Source organism: Elephas maximus, chromosome 16 (genome assembly GCF_024166365.1).
Source record: "Elephas maximus indicus isolate mEleMax1 chromosome 16, mEleMax1 primary haplotype, whole genome shotgun sequence".
In the NCBI taxonomy this organism is placed as follows: Eukaryota; Metazoa; Chordata; class Mammalia; order Proboscidea; family Elephantidae; genus Elephas; species Elephas maximus.
The window spans coordinates 20172369-20186972 of record NC_064834.1 but is presented as its reverse complement, the minus strand read 5'-3'; the positions used below and the strand labels follow the sequence as shown (position 1 = coordinate 20186972).

At 39.4% G+C, this 14604-nt stretch overlaps 1 protein-coding gene across 4 annotated transcripts in view; it reads right to left on the bottom strand.

The window, feature by feature from the left end:
- The window catches only part of CTNNA3 (catenin alpha 3), a 1852175-nt gene that overhangs the window by 1772153 nt on the left and 65418 nt on the right, over positions 1-14604 (bottom strand). The window lies entirely within an intron of this gene.

Here is a 14604-nt window from a genome sequence, read left to right as displayed (position 1 = left end):
ATTCATTTTAATTGTTCAAATATCAGTAGTTTTGCTGGTGTTACTAAAATTTTAAAGATATTTGGGAACAGTATTTTTTTTTTTAAGACAATGAGATCTCCTAAAGACAGTACAGAAGAAGCCACAGGACTAAATTTGAGGCACCCCAACATTTAGAGTTAGTATTTTTTAAGAAACTGAATAATTAACCTATTGTTGTTGTTGTTGTTAGGTGCCATCGAGTCATTTCTGACTCATAGCAACCCTACGTACAACAGAACGAAACACTGCCCCATCTGGCACCATCCTCACAATCATTGTTATGCTTAAGCCCGTTATTGCAGCCACTGTGTCAATTCATCTCATTGAGGGTCTTCCTGTTTGATGTCCTTCTCCAGAAACTGATTTCTACTGACAGCATATCCAAAGTATGTGAGACATAGTCTTGGTATCCTTGCTTCTAAGGAGCATTCTGGTTGTACTTCTTCCAAGACAGATTTTTTTGTTCTTTTGGCAGTCCATGGTATGTTCAATATTCTTCTCCAACATCACCATTCAAAGGTGTCAGTTCTTTTTCGGTCTTCTTTATTCATCAGCCAGCTTTCACACACACACAAGGCGATTGAAAACACCATGGCTTGGGTCAGGCGCACCTTAGTCTTCAAGGTGACATCTTTGCTTTTCAACACTTTAAAGAGGTCTTTTGCAGCCAATTTGCCCAGTGCAATGTATCTGTTGATTTCTTGACTACTGCTTCCATGGGTATTGATTGTGGATCCAAGTAAAATGAAATCCTTGACAACTTCAGTCTTTTCCCCATTTATCATGATGTTTCTTCTTGGTCCAGTTGTGAGGATTTTTGTTTTCTTTTTGTTGAGGTGTAATCCATCCTGAAAGCTGTGGTCTTTGATCTTCATTAATAAGTGCTTCAAGTCCTCTTCACTTTCAGCAAGCAAGGTTGTGACATCTGCATAACGCAGGTTGTTAATGAGTCTTCCTCCAATCCTGATGCCCCATTCTTCTTCATATAGCCCAGCTTCTCGGATTCTTTCCTCAGCATACAGATTGAATAGGTGTGGTGAAAGGATACAAGCCTGACTGTCTTAGTCATCTAGTGCTGCTATAACAGAAATACCACAAGTGGATGGCTTTAACAAAGAGGAATTTATTGTCTCACAGTCTAGTAGGTTAAAGTCCAAATTCAGGGTGTCATCTCCAGGTGAAGGCTTTCTCTCTATGTTGGCCTTCTCATCGATCTTCCCCCAGACTAGGAGCTTCTTTGTGTAGGAACCCTGGGTCCAAAGGACACGCTGTGCTCCTGGCACTGCTTTCTTGGTGGTATGAGGTCCCCCTGCCTCTCTGCTTGCTTTCTTCTTTTATATCTTGAGAGATAAAACATAGTGCAGGCCACACCCCAGGCAAACTCTCTTTACATTGGATCAGGAAGGTGACCTGATTAAGGATGGTGTTATAATCCCAACCTAATCCTCTCAATATAAAATTACAATTGCAAAATGGAGGACAACCACACAATACTGGGAGTCATGGCCTAATCAAGTTGATACACACATTTTGGGGGGGACATAATTCAATCCATGACAATGATGCACACCTTTGCTGACTTTAAACCATGCAGTATCCCCTTGATCTGTTCAAATGACTGACTCTTGATCTATGTACAGATTCCTCATGAGTACAATTAAATGTTCTGGAATCCCCATTCTTTGCAATGTTACCTGTAATTTGCTATGATCCACACAGTCAAATACCTTTGCATAGTCAATAAAACACAGGGAAATATCTTTCTGGTATTTTCTGCTTTCAGCCAGGAGCCATCTGACATCTGACATCTGATATCCCTGGTTCTGCCATCCTCTTCTAAATCTGGCTTGAATTTCTGGCAGTTCCCTGTCGATATACTGCTGCAGCTGCTTTTGAACGATCTTCAGCAAAATTTTACTTGCGTGTGATATTAATGATATTGCTTGATAATGTCATTAACCTATTAATCCTAGGATATTTGGCTTTTGTCATTTCAAATGTGACTATTACTTAGACAAAGATGCAGAGCAGCAATTTAGAGACAAACGTAGGCTTCAGTAAAAAAAAAAAAAAGTAATGCTAATCATACAGACTCCTTCTCTACAAATAAATTTTTGTTTTAATGGGGAGAAATATAATCAAGATGCTGAATTAAGCAAACTAAGGTGAAATTACATTCCAGCTGCTATTTATACCTAAATCAAGCATGAATCATTCTGGTAAATCAATAACTAATAGCTTACAGTAGGGCACTAATTCAAAGAAGTGCTGAGCAAGAAAAAACAAAAAAGATGACTCTTTTTCATCAATAATGACTCCTTAAAGGAAACAAAATAAGAGAGGAAAAATCCAATCAGGCAAAAGTTGATCCTAAAATAATGGTTGACCTCACATCGAGTAGCTTGGACATTTTCACATGGTCCCTTTATCCAGCCAGCCCAGCATTCCACTTCCAACAGTGACTGATGTTAGGATATAGTTGTGACCCTTAATTCTGTGCTCCAGCTTTGTTTAATAATTATTTATAACCCGATCAACCATAAAATTGAATATACCATGTCAATATGCCTTGCCAACACAAACCCACAAAGCTTTATCTGCATTCTACTCTTATGTTAGTTGCCAGATTCCTTTTTTCCTTCTACCCTAAACCATAAAATTTACCTCTATTTTCTAAAACAAAACTCCATTTTATTGCAGATATCCAGGGAAAAAAAAAATCACTTTTTCATTATGCATAAATGAGAGAGAACAAACCTTAATCAAAAAAGGCCACATGAGATCTTAATGGTGATTAGATTTGTAAGGGAGCCCTGGCAACACAGTTGTTAAAAACCCGGCTGCTAACCAAACCAAAAGGTTGGCAGTTCGAGTCTCCCAGCCACTCCTTGGAAACTCTATGGGGTGGTTCTACTCTATGCTATAGGGTCACTATGAGTTGGAATAGATTCACCTGTAACATGGTATGGTCAAGATTTTACAGCAACACAAATGTGGTTTGAATACGGCCCTTCAGCAATTTCAATGCTGATACTCAGTTTAAAAGTGATCAGATCGTCTCCACATCATTTGTCAGAATTGTCTCTAAATCAACAGTCATTTTGCCTCATTTGTTGTAAAAATTAAATATCATAGTCACCAACCTTGAATCTCATTGGTCAGCACTTGACCTTTGATGTCCCTTCTTTGTAACACCAGGATAGTCTCTTAATTCTAAAGTACCATCAATTTATAACACACACCATCGATTTAATCACTTCTCTTCATAATTTAAGCATGGATGATAGTGCCAATATTGAACCTTCCATATTCAAGGCCGAGCCATGAGGCCTTTAACTCAGGGAAGGAGATGACAGTTACAGCAAAGAGGCCATTGATCAACTTTCAATTTAAAAGCTAACTTTCTAGAGGTCCTAAGGAAGAAGATAATCATAAAAGCGAGGTGTTAGAGAAAGAGAAAATCATTTTCTAAATTGTTTTGAATCTATAAAATGAACTTGAATTCTCTAAGAAAGGGAAGACCTAGTCAGACAGAAATAAGAAGTGGGGAAAGCTCTTCCTTCCTAACCCCAAAGGACTTTGGGAAGAAGAAAGGGCTGAAAGATAGGAGAGACAGGTAAGATAAAAAAAAAAAAAACTTTTTTTTTTTATCTTACCTGTCTACATGGCCTTATTTATGCTTTCTCAGCTTCACTCAGATTAGGGAGCTACGTTAGCATAAATGAGGGGGAACACTGAAAAGAGGGACTTTGGTCCCACTTTATCTTTGGAACCCTAGAAGTACACTGTTTCATAAGCTTCCCTGCACAAACTCTGGGGTAGCCACATCTAAGAAAATTTGGCATCACAGTGTAAGTATGTACAGGGAAAGCCAGTTTAGCTTTCCTAAGCCACTCTTGATTCCTATGAGGCATAGAAAAGACCTGGACAGCCCTGGATAACCCTGAAAAGCAATTAGGAGGTTGTCAAGTTGAAGACTTGTGGGCGTCTTCTGAGCCTGCTATGGTGAGGAACAAGGTGATCCTGCAGCAGAGGCTGCGGGGTAGACTGATGATGTCAGGCACGAGATGAAGGATGTGTCTGGGACTCAAGGGGTCTGAAGTACCATTAAGGGCCAAGGTGAGGCTAAGGCATCCTAGAAGAACCATGGGCCCTAACCAAGCTAAGACCAGCCCACAAATTATATCACCTATTTTTTTTTTTTTTTTCTTTATCCACTACATCAGGAAATGCTTAGAGTTGCCAACAGGATGGCCATGTATGGGACTGTTCTCCCCTCAAAAGTCACCTGTCCAAAGAGTAGCCCAGACCAGTCACTCTGCAGCAATAGGCACAAAGGGTCCAAAGGTCACCACATGGATCCAAAGCTTCATCTCCCACCACTATGAGGTTACATAAGCAACACTCCCACCACAACACTGCTTTCTGTGCATTTTACCTAACGAGACTGAACAGTTACCAACCCAGAACCCAGTGCCGTCAAGTCGATTCTGACTCATAGCGACCCTATAGGACAGAGTAGAACTGCCCCATAGAGTTTCCAAGGAGCACCCGGCGGTTTCGAACTACCGACCCTTTGGCTTGCAGCCATAGCACTTAACCATTACGCCACCAGGGTTTCCACAGTTACCAAAGGGACTGTTTATAGTGTTGAGTCAGACAAGTTTACCAATCTTATTGGCTGAAATACAAGGCATTTACCCCAACCCCCAGTGGGTGAGAGTTTATGAGAAAGATCAAATCAGTAATGAGAATTAAAGAAGCTGAAGTGTACTGTGGGTAAATTTATGACCCCCTACAAGCATCAAAAAGGAAAGCTACACTAAATGTTCCTATCTATTGTAAAATTTATCCTATTTTCAGAAATGTTAAAAGTGTGAGAAGGAGAATGTAGAAAAATATGTCTAAATTGGAGAAATATGGTATTTTACAGATCAGAGCTGAGAATGCAAGTTGTTTCCTAAAAGACTCATCTGCAAAATCACAAACCACATTTGTTAAGTCTTAATTTGTAGGGCATCCAGTTCTGTGGTACAAATAATACACATATCCAAATTAGGAGGTTAAGTAATTTTCCCAGAGGTAAAATTATGTCTAGATTATAATAAGCTGTCTCCTGACTCCAAAGATCCTAATGGAAAAACACTAGCTCTTGAAACTCTTCTGATTTCTCAGGCCATCCTTCATAGCACCCCAAAGCCATTTCTGACTCTGAAACACCTGACAGAACAAAATCACCTGGCACAAAATCACCTAGCATGAGAGTGCCAAAATAGTCACAGGGTTGCAATGGGAAGGGAGGAGGGGTTTCTGGGCCTAAATCAGGGTGTGGGAGAGGCAAATCTTCTTCAGAGGAAACACACAGGTCCGGCACAACAGTACAGTCACCCTTGGGCAACCCCCTCAAAGGCCCAGTTGCAGAACAAAGCAGAGCTCAGAAAGTTCTAGTGACCACAGCCCTCTAGCAGCCACGGTAGCTCAGGGTACAGAGCAGTGGTTTTCAATCCTGGCTACTCTACAAGTTTGTAATTTAAAAGTTTAGATTCACGGTCTCCTACACCAGTGCTTCTCAAACTGTTACGTGCTACAAATCATGGAGGATCTTATTAAACTACAGATTTCAGTTCAGTGGGTCTGGGGTGGGGCCTGAGAGTCTGCATTTTTAAGGAGTTCCCAAGTAAAGCCTCATGGCCCATGGACCATACTCTGAGTGGTCAGGCCCTACCTCAAGCACTTGACAATGGAATCACCTGAAAAGCTTTTTAAAAAAACGGTGTGAACTGGTCCTACTTCCAGAGATTCTGATTTAACTGGCCTTAGCTGTGGCCTGGGGATTGGGATGTTTGTAAGCTCTCCAACTGATGCCACTGTGCAGCTAAGGCTGAGAAACACTGGTACAGATGATTGTAATTTCAAACTTCTTTATGTGGTGTGATATACCACAGTGCAATTTCAGACCTATGCATTCTTAATCTCTTTCCTCACTGCCATCTCCTCCACCCCCGAGTCTACCAAAAACAAGGATGCCATAGGTACCTGAAACCCCAGAGTACGTTGTAACAGTGGATCCATAATGCTGTTTGGTGTATTGGGGCTGGGTAAGGAAGCACTTTTTATGGTTCCAAGACCTTTAAGCTGCATTTTTTCTAGAGCTGCTACTAGTAGCTATACTGAGACCTGGGAGGAACTACTGGACATGTTATAGACAGAGGCTTTTTTGATACAGGTGGTTACCCCAGGAATGCTTTACAAGCTTATTCCAAATGGGCATCACCTAACCCCATTAAAAAGCTACAGAGAGCCCACCATTTTAGTGCAAGTCTTGGGCCAAGAGCAGAACCATGCTGATTACTGGCTGATACAATGGCCAAGCCAACACAGCAGTACTCACATTGAAATCACCCGGGAACTCTTGAAGTTACTGCCTGGTCCTACTCCCAGAGATTCTAATTTAATTGGTTTAGAGTGTGGCCTAGGCATCAGGATTGTAAAAGCTCCCCAGGCAATTTCAATGTGCAGCCAGGGTTGGAAACCACTGGGCTAACAGGATCTCAGCAGTAACAGGGGTTTTCTGAATTGCCTAGTTAGCACTCTCCCCACGAGTGAGGCTTTTGTGCTCTGACAGGGCTTGGCCACAAACCACCCCATCACAGCTCTTCACACAAGGGGCTCCCAACTGTATGTGGGATATTGCCCATTTCTTGCCTTCCCTTAACCAGGGAGTGCAGAAAATCTCCACGAGAACATAGTCCACTCTAGAGCCAAACCAAACCCATTGCCATGGAGTTCATTCTGATTCACAGTGACCCAAGAGACCACTTTAACCACCGGGCCACCAGGGCTCCTTCACTCTAGAGCAGGGCCTGCAAATTATAGCCCTGGGACCAATCCTGTCATTTGCCTGTTTTTAATTTAAAGAAGTTCGAACCCCTGCTGAAAATTGGCATTTCTAACAAGTTCCCTGCTGAGAATCTGCATTTCCACCCCAGATATACAGAATCAGAATCTAGAGTTTAACAAGATCCTCAGGTGATTCTTCCTTATAACTTCCCTGGTGGCACAATCGTTAAGAGCTCAGCTGCTAATTGCAAGGTTAGTAGTTCAAATCCACCAGCTGCTCAGAGGTAATTTTTTTTTTTTTTTTAAAGCCTCATAAACCCTGTGAGGCAGTTCTACTCTGTCCTATAGGGTGGCTTTGAGTCCCAATAGGGACTTGTTAGAAATACAATTTCTCATCAGGGAACCTGTGAGAAATGAAAAGTCTCAGCACGAAACTTGTTAGAAATGCAAATTCTCAGCAGGGCTTCAGACCAGAAAGAACCTGTTTGAAGTCCTGGTTATAAATAAACTTTTATTGGAACACAGCCAGGCCCATTTGTTTATATATCATCCATGGCTGCTTCACACTACAACAGCAGAGTAGTTGCAACAGACACTATATGGCCTTCAAGGCTGAAAATATTTACTATCTGGGCCTGTACAGAAAAAAGTTTCCCAACTCCTAGTTGTGGAGCTTTCAAACTGCAGCAGTATCTCCTAAGACAAGTTGGTGTCCTGAAATAGCACAAGGAATTTTATGAAAGATAGAGTCACACCTCAAGCAGTAAAAATGACCACGTCTGGGGAGATACAGACTCTTCCATCCTTTCAGCCAGTTAAACCGCAATTGCTGCCTTCAGTCTAGCATTTTCCACTAAAAGGGCAGGCAGACCTGGACTTATCAGTCCATACCACCTGGCTGACTATGGGATACATTTACAAGAGAAAGATCCTTATCCCAAAACTAAACTAGAAGTGGATATCTGTGGTATCAGTCTGAATTTGAGGAGGAAATGATGAGCTTCAATTGAAAAATAAAGTATTGGATTGGGGGTGGTCAGATAGCACAGGGGAACAAGTCAGCAAAGTTGGGCTGAGTAGAAAGAAAATCAGCATCTGATAGGACAAAAGGCTGAGAAGAGATGAAGACTGACGCCTGCCCACAGCTAATCTCAAAGATACCAGTTCTGAAGAGGGGACTGCATCTATGCTCAGCCACGCACACTTCCATTGGACTCATGCTATTTGAAACAATTAACTGCTAGTTTTTCTTATCCACATTTCAGTTTAAATACTGGCTTCCTTTTTCTCAATTATTTGTTTCTCAAGGAATAACTACAGCCTAGCAACTTTCCCATGGGAGCAGTTTTCCAGCAGTAAAAGAATACAGAAATTGAAGAATTCACTTTATTAGGATAAACTCAGCTACACTGAATCACCTTAAACTTTAAAATGTTATTGAGGCATAATTAAGTTTATTTCTTCATCCTTACCATAAAAATAACATCTTCATGCTTATTAAGCCTTGAGCCTACAAGTACTTAGAAGACATTTAATTTACTAACTTTTAAGGTTATTTGTCGAGGTTATAGTCAGAGCTCCAATATGCACTTATGAAGTAATCTACGAGAACACTTTGTGTGTGCAGTCTTTGAGATTTCCTTGGAACTTTCAGGACTAATTCTGATATAAATTCTATTAATAGAATACTCAGAATAGGTATAAAAAAGAAGTTTGGAGACAAAACCAAAATAGCATAAGTAAATGGCATCATGCTCATTCAAAATGACCTACAGGAGTGACAGAAAACTACCACAAACAAGCAAAACTAAAATTTTTTCCCTGAAAGAAAATTATATTCTAGGAGGCCAAGAAGCAAAGGAGGAAGGCATGTCCTTTCCCTTGCTACCTGGAAGCCAATCAGATCTGTCTGCAGAACAGTAAGAAATGAACCCTCCGGGCATCTAGACCTCTATTTGCATAAATTGATAAGCATGGTTTTTGTTTTTGTTTTTTGTTGGGTTTTGTTGTTTTTGCTGAAAAAGAGGAGAAAGAAATTTTGTTGGGAGTGTAATGCAGCATCAAGGTTTTGCAAAGGATCTAGGAAGGAGAGAAAAACATGAGTGCTTGGGGGTGCTGGGATGGTAACTGTTCCACATCCAGCCACTTGAGTTTGACTCTAATAAAGGAGAGACTAGGGATTAGGGGAGAAGCTGAAAGGGGTGATTTTCATAATGAATATTGTGTGACTCTAGCTGCAAGTATTGTTTCATTGGGGTCCAGTACCGAAGTGAAGCACAGAGCTAGGGAAAGAGGTGCTCTCTCTCTTCTGTAGAAGCCCAGAGCCATTCTGCCACCTTGAGGATTGGCTGCTTTGGAGACAGCTACCTTGGCATGTCCATTTTCATCTCACAATGGGCACCACCGGAAGTTACCATCCACCATCAACAGGATGAAGCCAGGCAAAATGGAAAAACATGGTAGACAGACTGACTTGGAAGCACGGGTGAGGCATACCTCAGAGACTTTAAAACTTGGAGAAGAGAGGAAAGGCAGAAGAGAGAAGACAGATTTTGCAGGAACGTCCCCACTCTTGCATGAACAAGTGAGGGCAATTACAGGAACTCTAGATTGCTGCTGCTAATGGGGCTTCTTTTGAACTTTCAGTGGCTGATGAATAGGTAGGAGACCAGGGAATCAGATTACATAAAATAAGCATCTGGCCTGTATACAGCCAGTGCTCAAGGGAACTAGAAATAGTGAAGCCCCATCGATGCTAAAGTGTAATTTAGAGGCTGGAACGTGGCTTCGAAACCGAAAGGATCATCCATTACAACCCTGATGACCAAAACCAAAAACACCCACTGTCGTTGAGACAATTCCAACTCATAGCAACCCCATATGGTTTCCAAGGCTATAACCTCTATGGAAACTGACTGCCGAATCTTTATCCCAAGGGGTCCTTGGTGGATTTTGAACCACTGACCTTTAGATTAGCAGTCGATCGATTTAACCACCTGGTGACTAGGTAATCTTATTATCCTTGAACAGCAAGAATTTGTGGATCCAAACTCAAAAACTGCTCCACTATCACTGTGATTCAAATCTTCTCGGTGTCTCCACTCTCTGCATATCTGTAAGCTTTGCTCCTGATATAACTGCTTAACCCTAAGTATTAACTGCTTAACTCTCAATATGTATTCAACTCCCCAAAGAGAAGATTATGATAGGAACAAATTCATGATCGTCCTGCAGAGACAGCACTCATGCAGGTCACCTCACAGCCTATAAGTTGAGTGTCCATAAGTCACTTGCCCACCCCGATAAACTCAGCTGTGACTGGGTGCCAAGGTGACGTAATAGCAAATGGAGACTTCACAAAAGAAACCCCTGAAAAAGAGGCCAAGGGAAACATCCCTGACATTAGTCACTTCCAGGTAGACACATGAGGAGCACTTGCATGACATGTCAAGTTCTCCTTCTTCTGTTGTGATAATCATGGAAGTACGTGTTGAGATAGAGCCCACATTAGCCAGGCAAAATGGAGAAACACGGTAGACAGACTGACCTGGGAGCACAGGTGAGGCATACCTCAGAGACTTTAAAACTTGGAGAAGAGAGCAAGGGCAGAAGAGAGTGGCTGTACTGAGAAGAGACCCCCTGCCATTACAGTGGACATGTAGCTGGAGCAAGGAATGAACTCTTATTAAGCCTCTGAGATTTAGGGGTTATTTTCGTATCACAGCATAACCTAATTAATACTGACTGATACAGGGGTTGGTGTGTATTCTTAACCTTGGCCCAATGAGTATCATAGATTATATAGGAGCCACCCCTAGGAAGACTTCCAGAAATAGGTGAGATACTATGGAGCTGGAAATGGGACAAGGGCCAAGAGGTCCTACAAGAGTTAGGGATGAGAACCTAATGTTTACTACTGTTGATCTAACTCTGCACTTACCTCTTGAAAACATTCCTGATAGTTACATCAGAAAACATATTTGAACCTTTGCCCAAAAAACAACTTTATAGGAGATAACACATCATAAGGCATTTGTTGTGTTTTTGTTTTTTTTTTTTTTAAGAGATCTTGAGTAAGTACATTCCTTTAGTTCACATCCAACATGAATCTGACATATAGCAAATTAAATTCTGTGGCAAATAAGATTATAGATAGTCCCAATAAGTAATGACTATAGCATGATCTAGCAGTTTCTATTCCTTCAGAGAGTACACAAAGTAGAGATGTAAAAATTTTTAAGCCCAATTCCACATAAATAGACTTTCTGCCCTGCATTGCCAAACATGGATCTTGAAAGTGATAAAGTGCAGATGCCTACAGTTACAATCATAAAAATGTAATTGCTGAGAAAAAAGTTATTTCTGATCCATTGGAGGAATTTATTACAGAGGGATGCAACTGCGGAAGTTATCACACAGAGAAAATGAAAGCGAATGATTGAAATATATCCCAGGCTAAACATCCCTGCAAAATGACCTAGTGATTTACCTGTGCCCAAGAGAAAAAAAAAAAAACAAAATGGAGTAGCGATAAATCAGGGTTTGTGGGGAAGACTCTGATAACTATAAAAAGAGCACAATAAAGATTTATGAAGAAATAAATTTAGAAGTCAGAATGACATAATAGTGTCTAGGACCAATTACTCTGAAAATTAAAATGTAATTTTGACTTTGAGTTATATGCAGAAGTGGTAAATAATTTCTGTGGAACCTTAAATGCAAAGGAATATAACAAGATAAATAATGAGGAAAGGTGAGAATTTTTTTAACAGAGCTACTAAATTGAGAACTTTATATGATAGCAGTATGAACTTAAAGATAATGAACTTCTTTTGGAATGGTCCCCAGTATAACTGGAGACTATATTATATACTTTAAAAAAAATCACGTAACTAGGATAATTCAAATTGAACACTTTTGGAAAAACTAAAACAATGTGATGAGGCATGTAGCATGATGCTATCCTAGAAAAACTACCTTTAATATAACTTAATGGAATCTTTTACGTGTGCTGATAGGTAACATATGATCAAAGCACAGATAAAAGAAGGCTGTACATCAAATATAAAAAGGTCGATTCTTTTGAATTAACAACTTTGACTTTGGAACATGCTGGTTTTCAATAAGGAGAATTCTGCTGTAACAAACATTAAGAGTGTGTCCAAATACTTCTGTTGTACTAGAATTCTGCTTTATGAGATGGTTCTGTACGCCTTGTAGATATTTTATAAATTATTACTATTTTTTATTTAATTTGATTTGAATGTTGCTAAGACTTAGAACTTTTTCTTTTTTTTGGTAGCTGGATATTGGTGAAGTAGTATACCCAACTGCTTTTTTAAAAAATCAACAAGCATATTCAAAACATTGATACCAATCTTAAAAAAAAAAAACTTAAGGAAGCTAAAATTAGCCACTACACTCATATAACACCTTCTTTTCCTGATAAAAGGTATATGAGTAACTGGCCCACAACAGCTAGTGATTTCCCTTTCCCTGACTGACTTACTTGCTAGACATGAAAAGTCTGAATCCAGGGTCCTCATCAAAAGCTTTCTAAGCATAATTATCCTAAAAAAAGAGTTACATTTCTTTCCAATCAAATAAAATTGCTTCAGGTCATTTCCACTCTTTTAAGTTTTTAGGTAGACTCAATAAATGTTTATAGATAGTTATAATAGTTCTAGAACATGGCAGAAAACACACACACTGTGAACAGTATACCATTCAGTGTGAATTTACCCAGAATACTTTCTACTGGCTGCTACAGGGATATACTCAACTCAAGCAAAACATTTACTGGTTTCAGTTAGAATATAAACAGTAGTTTCTCCATAATCCTGTTTTCTCTGCTCACAAGCAACGTATCAGCAGCTTTTGTGGTTAGCAGCTCCTAAGTGACCAACTCTAATGTTTGTCTGTTATGGAACAAATAAGGCTTATGCATTGGCATTAAGGGGCTTGTCCTTCCCAGCCACCTCCAAAATGAAGGTCGTTTCCCCCACCCCCACACCCTGTAACTGCCTAGAAGCAAAATCTTAAATGAGTTGTGAGAACTCATTGAAAACTTTCCCAAAAAACTTGGTCATATGTATGAACAAGCATAAAAATTCTCTTTTCTTGCCACCTACTTTGATTTACCAGTCCTATGGAAATCATCTGAATTGATGACAAAAATTCCTATATGAAGGCATTCTGTGCTTAAAATGTCCACAATGAGTTAGAAAAATCACAGTCAGCCATATGATGAATAACCAAGTAGCAATTTTATCATATCATGCTGACCAAGAAAAAGGAAATTATCAAAATATCATTTTACATGGAAAAGTGGGATAAAACCTACTTTTTATATAGCACTCTCAGTCTTGTTTATATGTGTGTGTGTGTATGTATTTTTTAATATTAAAAAGTACCAAGAAGGTAATAAAAATCACCCACTATTTTATTGTACTAGAAGTAAATACATAAAAATATTAATGGTTATCTCTGGGTAGTAAAATTATGAATAGTTTTTTTGTTGTTCTCTTTGTTTTGTCTTTTCTAATTTTTTCAGTGAGCTTTATCAAAAACCAATAAATAAGTTTTTTGTTTTCCTTTTAACATGAGCCCATTCAGTGAGTGACTAAGATAGGGAATTTATGGAGTCTCCATAGTCATCTAGTATCAGTTCCATGGAAACCCTGGTGGCATAGTGCTTAAGTGCTACAGCTGCTAACCTAAAGGTCGGCAGTTCAAATCCACCAGGCGCTCCTTGGAAACTCTATGGGGCAGTTCTACTCTGTCCTATACGGTTGCTATGAGTCAGAATCGACTCGATGGCAACGGGTTTTTAATCAGTTTCGTAGCCAACATCAGCACTGTTAAGACTGCCAAAGTTAATGATTAAGCTATCATCAGCAAGGCATATGTTTTAATTGTCTCTGCAGTAGTTAATACAGACTTCTGCTAAGCAAAAACTTGAACAAAGTCTCAGAGCAACCCACCTCCCCACCACCCACCCTATGAAAAAGATAGCAAAACGGCTTAAAATTATTAGAAATAACAGTGTCACATCTCACCCAAGTAACCCTTGAACGCCTCATGGACTTAGAAAAAGGGAGTTTTATTTTAATGTAGGTTAGGCCTAAAGAGGAATTCCTTCACAAATACTGGGTTACAGACAAAAAATTTAAATCTATGCCCTTATGTAAGTTTCTACAAGTTCTGCTTTAAGAAAATTCAATATATAAAATCTAGATTTTCATAATAAATAAGAGAACCATTAAGCATATTACCAAAGGATGGTTCATTTTATAAAAGACCATCACAGAATTTCTTTAAAGAGCTGCTTTCCTCATACATTTTCATATTTTTAAAGATAATTTCTTATTTGGCAAATGGTAATTCACTGAATCTCTCTGGGCCTCAATTTCCTCAACTATGTAATAAGAATGGTTTTAACCCTGTTTCCTGCCTCACTCAGCTTTCATGACTGTCAAATAAGGTAATCTATATAAAGGTATTCTGAAAACTAAATATATACATATTACTACTGTTGTTGCCATTAAGAGAGAATCTGAGGGTAAAAATTCCAGAGTTTTTTATTATTACTACTACTACTAAATATATACTTTTTATATTTAAACAATATTCCAAGTAAATAAAGGACAATTTTGGGTGTCATATTCATGTATAGACATCGAACCTTTCCCTTGTCCATTATCTATTTTTCCTACTTTTTTAGTTCCCTTACGGTGGCTGCTC